This window comes from Lycium ferocissimum, chromosome 7, assembly GCF_029784015.1.
Source record: "Lycium ferocissimum isolate CSIRO_LF1 chromosome 7, AGI_CSIRO_Lferr_CH_V1, whole genome shotgun sequence".
In the NCBI taxonomy this organism is placed as follows: Eukaryota; Viridiplantae; Streptophyta; class Magnoliopsida; order Solanales; family Solanaceae; genus Lycium; species Lycium ferocissimum.
The window spans coordinates 20,462,047-20,471,317 of record NC_081348.1 but is presented as its reverse complement, the minus strand read 5'-3'; positions in this window follow the sequence as shown (position 1 = coordinate 20,471,317).

Here is a 9,271-nt window from a genome sequence, read left to right as displayed (position 1 = left end):
GGACATCTCAGTCACCCTTTTCATCTTTTGTCAATCCACAGTCACCTGCAGAGAGAGAGTCAGAAATAATTTCCCAAAATACTGGCGCTATCGTTCTTTTCGGAGCCTTGCTGTAGCCACCGCGATTCATTGGAAGGAGACCATCCTAACATTGCAGCTCTATCGCACGATCTAAGATTCCAAGAAAGGGTAACATAGCATCCTAGATGTCCTGTAGCCTCCTGTTTATAGATGTGGTGCACAACACACCGATAAACAAGACTCTACTAGACACGGCACTCGCGACATTCCGAAGACTAACCGCTGCGATACCACTTTTGTCACAACCCAACTCCGTGGCCGGATCGGTGCCCCCGCTTGTGCACCCAAACAAACTTACGAACCAAATTGTCATGTTAGGACATATCCGTACTCACGTACATTATTCGTACCGATAGCAGATAGCAGACGTCATACAAATACGTAAACGAATGCGTCCTAAGATACGCCCGTGCAAACACATCATATCAAATCAAAGCCGGAATGTACATCGCCCGTACATACACATACATACAAACATATGGGCCATATCGGCCATAGTAGCATACGGGCCGCTTAAGGATGCAAAACAGAATCACATACGGACAAACCGGACCCATGACCCACAAATATGACTACAGGCCTCTACAAACCGAACAGAACATACGAACATATGACGGGACAGGGCCCCGCCGTACCCAGAACAAACATACGCGAACATGTGCATAACAGAAGAGTCTGTACCAAAAGTGGGCTCCGAACAAAGGAGCACTCCAAAATGGCTGACAGGAGTCCTAAGCTGACGGCTCACCCAAACGAGTACCTGTACCTGCGCGGCATGAAACGCAGCCCCCGAAGAAAGGGGTCGATGCGGAAAAAGGTACCGAGTACGTAAAGCAAGAGGTACAAGAATCCAAACCATAACTCGGAGTCGAGAAGGGATACGTAAACAAATACGGTAAATGTATCAAACCTCGCGCGGAATACAAATGTACAAAATGCAATTGAAAATCATGCATAGCGCTTTGAACGTGGTCACCCCCCGACGCCGGTGCCACAACACATCATACTCCGAGGAAGTTTTCAAATCTCCGTATATCTCCGGACACATCATAATATCACACACATCAAATCATCGTAATATATCGGATGCCATATCACATCATAACACCATAAACGGTAAGCCCCTATGGCGAGGTCTCGGAAACCGTAACACATCATACCGCCGAATGTGTCACAAAGCGCACGATCACAATACCTGCCGGGTACCGGCGAACGAAATCACAACCATTGGCACGAGCAGAGTGGTGCGGAACCCATGCATGTCAAAATTAAGTTCCAAGACTCGACACATAATTTCATATACGAACACTTTAGGATTAGAAGGCTCAAAATGAGTATCGAGTTAATCAGAACTAATATATCAAAATTGCGGACATTTAGTTTATCAATTTTTTTTTTCGAAAAGCACGTCGTAGGTCATTTTCGAAAAAACTTAGTGTCATTTACAGTAACGAACGTTCAAATATCATTATCGGACATTTCAAACGGACCTTGACGTCATAAAAACACATCTTTTTCATATCGTACGAAACTGAGTCAGACGAATCAAATATGTGAAGTCTTGGGACTTGCAGGCCCACCTCGGATCAAGACGAGGCGGCGGACAGAAATCACAAACATTAGGCTCCACAAGGTTAACCATAAAAGTTTCGGAGCGATTCGAATTCATTTGCGAAAGTTACAAAGGTTTAAGCATTCTTATAACCAAATGTAAGAATTGTAATTCAATTGCGCTGAATGAATAGTATGCAAAATCAAACTCGAATTTCCAAAGACGAAATTATCCCCGAGGTTCCGTTTTCGGCCTAGTAGAGGGTTCTAGGACATGCCATATGAAGAATAAGTAAGCTTTACATACCTTACGGACGTCTTATGCTTGCTTTATCTCCAATCCCGTTTCGTCAGAAATCTGCAAATGGTCACTTTTACCAATTACTATTCATAAGACTTAAAATTCTATTCCTAACCAATACTTGTCTACAAAAATTCGGACAGCATCTCCCCTATACATATAGCATCCCCGAGATTCAACTCGGCTCCAAACAACCAACAACAACCCAACAACAACATCAATAACATTAACAATCACAACATAACACAACTAGTCAACTTTCCGACATAATACAATATCTTCCATTCCAACCTTACACTTCCAAACCAATCCCACCATTTTTATATTCATCACTTATCAAGGTCATTACAAAGATGATGCGGAGACTTATCGTATCGTTTTGACAAGATATTCATAAGGTATACACAATATACAAGTTTCTTACCAAAGGCATAATTCACCCACAACTTCCAATCTTTTAGCAAACATGTTCATGACTTATTTCTATCTTCCAACTTCATCAATGACAATCATAATTTACCTCTTACTACTTTCATTTCCATATTTACATAGGTTACAATAACTTGTATATTTTTCCTACCAACTTAACACCCAACTTTTCCATAACAACAAGAACCATTACGCTTCCATTCATTTCACAATAACACAATTAACATACTAACGGAATTTAATTCACATTCCAACATCACATACACCTCACGGCCATACACTAATTTTTCCAAGTCTCACTAATTCCTTCAACTTTCACTTCCAATACCATTTCTACTATAACTACAACAAGATCCCAACATGAATTCAAGTCATCGTAGTCATGCAATATATATGCATGCTCACGGCCAACATGCATACAACCCCAACACACAAAATTTTCATGCTTTTCATTCATTTTACACTTACTACATCATACATACACCTCCCATAACATACAAAAGCATAAAATTCTTACCTTTCCTCAAGTTCTTCACTTGCCACTAGAGTTGTCTCTTGCCAAAATAATTATACCAAGTTGTAGAGAACCTTGCACTTAGTGATAATCCCACAAGAAATGAATTTTTTGAACCAAGGATTTAGCTCCAAGAATTTTTTTCTTTCTATTCTTTCTCTCTTTCTCTAGCCGTGACTCTCCCTTTTTTCTCTCAATTTCTTTTGATTTCTTGAAACTTCTACATGATAAGGATAGCTTATATATATAATCCATCACATGGAAATTAATTAAGCCTTGGAGGCTTGGGCCATAAGTGGCCAGTTGGGCCTCCCTTGTTTGGGCCTCACTTAATATTTTTATTTTGAGCCCACTTGGTTAGAATTCTTGTTTTGTAATTCCCGAAACAAATTTCTAAAATTCCAATTTTGTCCTTGGCCATTTCCAACACTTCCACACCAATATTTTTATAAATAACATACATATATAAGATCAAATCAACATGTGACCTTATTCCTTGCAAATCATAATTATTTTCAATTTTTCCGAATATGCGAAAATACGGGGTATAATATTCTCCATTGTTTCCGCATTCAAGTTTCCATAACCGACATACACGTACTAACAAATTCAAACATAGCCTAATTCCTCACAACCAAGGTTATTTCCAAATTTTTCAAATACGCAAAAATGCCGGATATAACACATATTCTCCTGTAGTGGATGCAATTACCTTCAAGTATGTAATAAATCTGGCAGTTCGTGAAAAGCTTGATATGCAATTGATGGATGTTGTCACAACTTATTTATATGGCTCGTTGGACCATGATATTTTTATGAAAATCTCTGAAGAATTCAAAGTGCCTGAAGCATACAAAAGTTCGCAGAAACTTGTTCAATAAAGCTTCGTAAATCTTTACATGGATTGAAACAATCGGGGTGGATGTGGTACAATCATCTCAGTGAATATTTGCTAAAGGAAGGATATAAAAATGATCCTATTTGTCCTTGTGTTTTTATAAGAAGGTATGGGTTTGAATTTGTCATAATAGCTGTGTATGTTAATGACTTGAATATCATTGGCACTCCTAAAGAGCTTTCAAAAGTTGTAGAGTGTTTGAAGAAAGAATTTGAAATGAAAGATATAGGTAAGACAAAATTTTGTCTTGGCCTACAAATTGAGCATTTGACAAATGAAATATTTGTCCATTAATCAACATATACTGAAAAAGGTTTTAAAGCGTTTTTACATGGATAAATCACATCCATTGAGTACCCCGATGGTTGTGAGATCGCTTGACATAAATAAAGTCTTGGCCTACAAATTGAGCATTTGACAAATGGAATATTTGTCCATTAATCAACATACACGAAAAGGTTTTAAAGCGTTTTTACATGGATAAATCACATCCATTTGAGTACCCCGAATGGTTTGTGAGATAAATAAATAAAGATCCATTTCGACCTCAAGAAAATGATGAAGAGGTCATTGGTGATGAAACTCCATATCTCAGTGCAACTGGGGCACTGATGTATCTAGCCAATAATACCCGACCAGATATATTGGGATTATTTTATTCCTATGAATCCAAGTCAGATATGATCGGTTATGCAGATGCAGGATATTTGTCTGACCCACATAAAGCCGGATCTCAAAAGGGCTATTTATTTACATATGGAGGTACAACTATATCATGGCATTCAATGAAGCAAACAATAGCTGCCACTTCTTCAAATCATGCGGAGATAATAGCCATTCATGAAGCTAGTGGGGAGTGTGTTTGGTTGAGATCAATGACTCAACATATTCAGGAAATGTGTGGTTTTCTTTTGAAAAGGGAGATTCCAACTATATTGTACGAAGAAAATGCTGCATGTATAGCTCAACTGAAGGGAGGATACATTAAAGGAGACAGAAAAAAACACATTTTACCAAAGTTCTTTTTCACTCATGATCTTGAAAAGAAAGGCGAGATAGATGTTCAACAAATTCGCTCAATTGATAATTTGGTGGATCTATTCATTTAAAGCATTACCAATCTCGACATTTGGGAAGCTGATATACAAGAATGGAATGCGTCGTCTCCAAGAACTAAAGTGATCTTTTCATCAGGGGGAGAAAATACACGCTACACTCTTTTTTCCTTGGTCGAGGTTTTGTCCCATTGGGTTTTCCTAATAAGATTTTTAATGAGGCAGCAAATAATGCGTAACGAGACACATTGTCGGACATCCAAGGGGGAATGTTATAAATATGATAATGTGGATGTCCATAACTTCTAGGAGTTAATTCACCATTATGTGCACCATTATGTGTAGTTATACCATACCTCCACTACTCCCTCATTCATCTCCCACAACCACATATTCTTTCTACCTTCTCAAGGGGCAAGACAATCTTGTAACCCCCTCTCTATAGACTAGTATAAATAGCGGTATGATATGTGATGTACTACACACTTGAAAGAAAAGAAGAAAGTCATCTTTACATTGTTTTATTCTATATTGTTTCTCTTGTTTTAATATTTTTATATTGTTACTTTTAGTTTGATTTTACAACAGTTTTGCCTTTATTTTTCTTCTTCTATATTCCCTTTTTATTTATTTCCTATTTAACCCTATCTTTTCCTTTCATTTTGGATAGTCTCTCAGGGCATTTAATTATTGGTGACTCTTTATTTTTTATTTTAGGAGAGGTGACTCAAGTTAAAATTATTAGGTGGAGGTGATAAATTTCTATTAGTGATTAAGGGGCTTTGAAGTTGCCCAAAAGTTTCCATTTTGACACTTTGATCCTCAACTTTATTTTTAACACTTTGCATTCAATTTTTATTTTTAACACTTTCACCCACCCCCACCCAGGACCCCCCCCCTACCCCTTCCCCCGCCCCCACCCCCCCGCCAAATTTTTTTTATTATTTTCTTTATTTTTTTTTACCCCCTCCTTCTCCCAATCACCTAACCCCTACCCCCCCCCCCCCCCCCCCCCAAAAAAAAAATAATTAATTTTTTTTATTTTCTTTATTTGTTTTTCTACCCCCCTCCTCCTCCTCCTCGCAATCCTCCCCCTGCGCCCACCTCCACCCTCCAAAAAAAATTAAATAGATGGTATTTTTGTTCCTGTCCTGGTATTTATCTGGGTTCGTTTATAGAAGATATCCAATAGATATTTATAGTTGTTACAACAAGTTCTACACTTGTGGCAAAGAGACAATCAAGGTAACAACTACAAATCTGTTGGACATAACTTCAGTTATTTAGTTCTGTTTGTAGAAAATATCCAACAGATTTGTAGTTGTTGTCCAAGCCGAAATGCTCCATAGTTTTTAATTGCATTGTGTTGTAATAATAATTATTTGTTGGAATTTTATGACATTTTAATGTTATTCTTTTTTAGAATGGTAATCTCTGTTCTTGGTGCTTGTGAACTTGGTTTATATGATATGTTGATCGTGTTCAAATCACAAAAGTGTGTATTTTTGCTAATAAATTACTGAACAATTTTCAACAAGTAATGAATCTGTTGTAATAGCTCTGTAACTTGTTGGGTTTTATCCAACAAGTAACGAGACTTGTTGCAACAACTAGTAACTTGTGTTTTATCCAACTTAAAAGATTTCCAAAAATAAACAATGCTCTGTTACCTTATTGTGTCTTGTTGCAGCAACTAAGTTATATATTGGGGTTTTTCTAACAAGTGGAGTGACTTGTTGCAGAAAGTGGGTAACTTGTTGTGTTTTATCCAACAAGAGTAAGGACTTGTTCAACAACTATGTCATTTGCTGCAATAGATACTATAGTTGTTGCAACAGATACTACACTTGTTGCACCAGATATTACAGTTGTTGCAACGGATACTACTTGATTCACCCATATTTAGAGATCAACAAAGGGAATCAATGATATTTAGTGATAAACAAAGGAAATCAATGATAAATAGTGATCAATATATAATACTTAATCAATTTGATGGTAATTTGAGTCAGGAATATGCACTAAATCCAATGATCATATTCACCCATATTTAGTGATAAGCAAATGAAATCAACAATATTTAGTGATCAATATATAATACTTAATCAATTTGATAGTATTTTGAGTCAGGAAAGATGATCTACTAAGTTAGTATGCACTAAATTGAGTGATTATTAAAGTGAATTGATGTGAACTACTTGATTCACTCATATTTAGTGATAAACAAAGGAAATCAACTATATTTAGTGATCAATGTATAATACTTAATCAATTTGATGTATTTTGAGTCAGGAAAGATGATCTACTAAGTCAGTATGCACTAAATCGAGTGATCACTTGAGTGGATTGATGTGAACTACTTGATTCGCTCATATTTAGTAATAAATAAATGAAATCAACGATATTTATTGATCAATATGTAATACTTAATCAATTTGCTAGTATTTTGAGTAAGGAAAGATGATCTACTAAGTCAGTATGCACTAAATTGAGTGATTATTAGAGTAAATTGATGTGAACTACTTGATTCACCCATATTTAATGTTAAACAAATGAAATCAACGATATTTAGTGATGTGTATATATATATATATATATATATCTACTAACATCCTTAATGGATTAAATAGTAATTTCATGGATTAGATGGGCAATTCTACGTGTATTTTAGTGTATTCTTACGAACATATACCACGGTTCTTGCAACGATACTACGATTGTTTTACGTTGCACATATACTACGATTGTTTTGCGCAACGAGATATACTACGCTTGTTGCAACGTATAGTACACTTGCCGCAACAGATACTACGCTTGTTCAACGGATAGTACACTTGCTGCAACTACTACTTGTTCCAACAACAGTTCATACTACACTTGCAACGTATATTACACTTCTGAACAGATACTACTTGGTTCACCTATATTTAGTGATCAATAAAGGGAATCAGCCATATTTAGTGATAAACAATGGAAATCAACCATATTTAGTGATAAACAATGGAAATCAACCATATTTATTGATCAATATATATACTTAAGCAATTTGATGGTGTTTTGGGTCAAGATAGATGATTAACTAAGTCCAATACGTCCTAAACGGAGTGATCATTGGAGTGAATTGATGTGAACCAATGGAAATCAACCATATTTATTGATCAATATATATACTTAAACAATTTGATGGTGTTTTGGGTCAGGATAGATGATCAACTAAGTCCAATACAAACTAAACGGAGTGATCATTGGAGTTAATTGATGTGAACTACTTGATTCACCCATATTTAGTGATAAACAATGGAAATCAACCATATTTATTGATCAATATATATACTTAAGCAATTTGATGGTATTTTGGGTCAGGATAGATGACCAACTAAGTCGAATACGCACTAAATGTAGTGATCATTAGAGTGAATTGGTATGAACTACTTGATTCACCCGTATTTAGTGATAAACAATGAAAATCAATCATATTTAGTGATCAATAAATATATCTACTAAAATCATTAGTAATTTGTTGCAACTTCTTCCACAACTGTATGATCTGTTGCAACAGATTAGTAACTTGTTTAAACAGATAAGTTACTTGTTGGAACGGATTATTAACTTGTTGAAACAAATTAGTAGTTTGTTGCAACTTCTTCCATAACTGTACTATCTGTTGCAACAGATTAGTAACTTGTTTAAACAGATTAGTTACTTGTTGGAACGGATTAGTAACTTGTTGAAACAGATTAGTAATTTGTTGCAACTTCTTCAACAACTGTATGATCATATAATCATTTAGGCAACTTGTCTAAACAGCATTAGTAACTTGTTTAAAAACATTAGTTACTTGTTGGAACGGATTAGTAACTTGTTGCAACTTCTTCAACAATCAGTATGATCTGTTGCAATCATTTAGGCAACTTATCTAAACCGATTAGTAACTTGTTTAAATAGATTAGTAACTTGTTGCGGAATTTCTTCAACTTCTTCATTGTATGATCACAGTAATCATTTGGCAACTTGTCTAAACATTAGTGACTTGTTTAAAGGCGATTCATACGTTGAAACAAATTAGTAACTTGTTGCAACTTATTCAACAAGTGTATGATCTGTTGCAATAATTAACTCATCTGTTGCGACATATTTTTTCAGTTTTTATAATAATTTAAGCAATTGTTTGATTTTTTCCAACAAGGTGAGTAATTTGTTGCAATAACTAAGCAATTCTACTGTATGCATCTATTGCAACAATTAGTAAGCAAAATAAATAAGTTCATAAATAGAAATTGTTCAACAGCCACCTTGGCTCCAAATACCACAACTAATCAAAATGAATAAGTTCATAAACATCATTCACAAATAACATAAAGGACAAAAAAAAACAGAAATTGTTCAACAGCCTCCAAATACCACAACTTAAGTAATAATTTGTTCAGCAACTACCTTCTAGG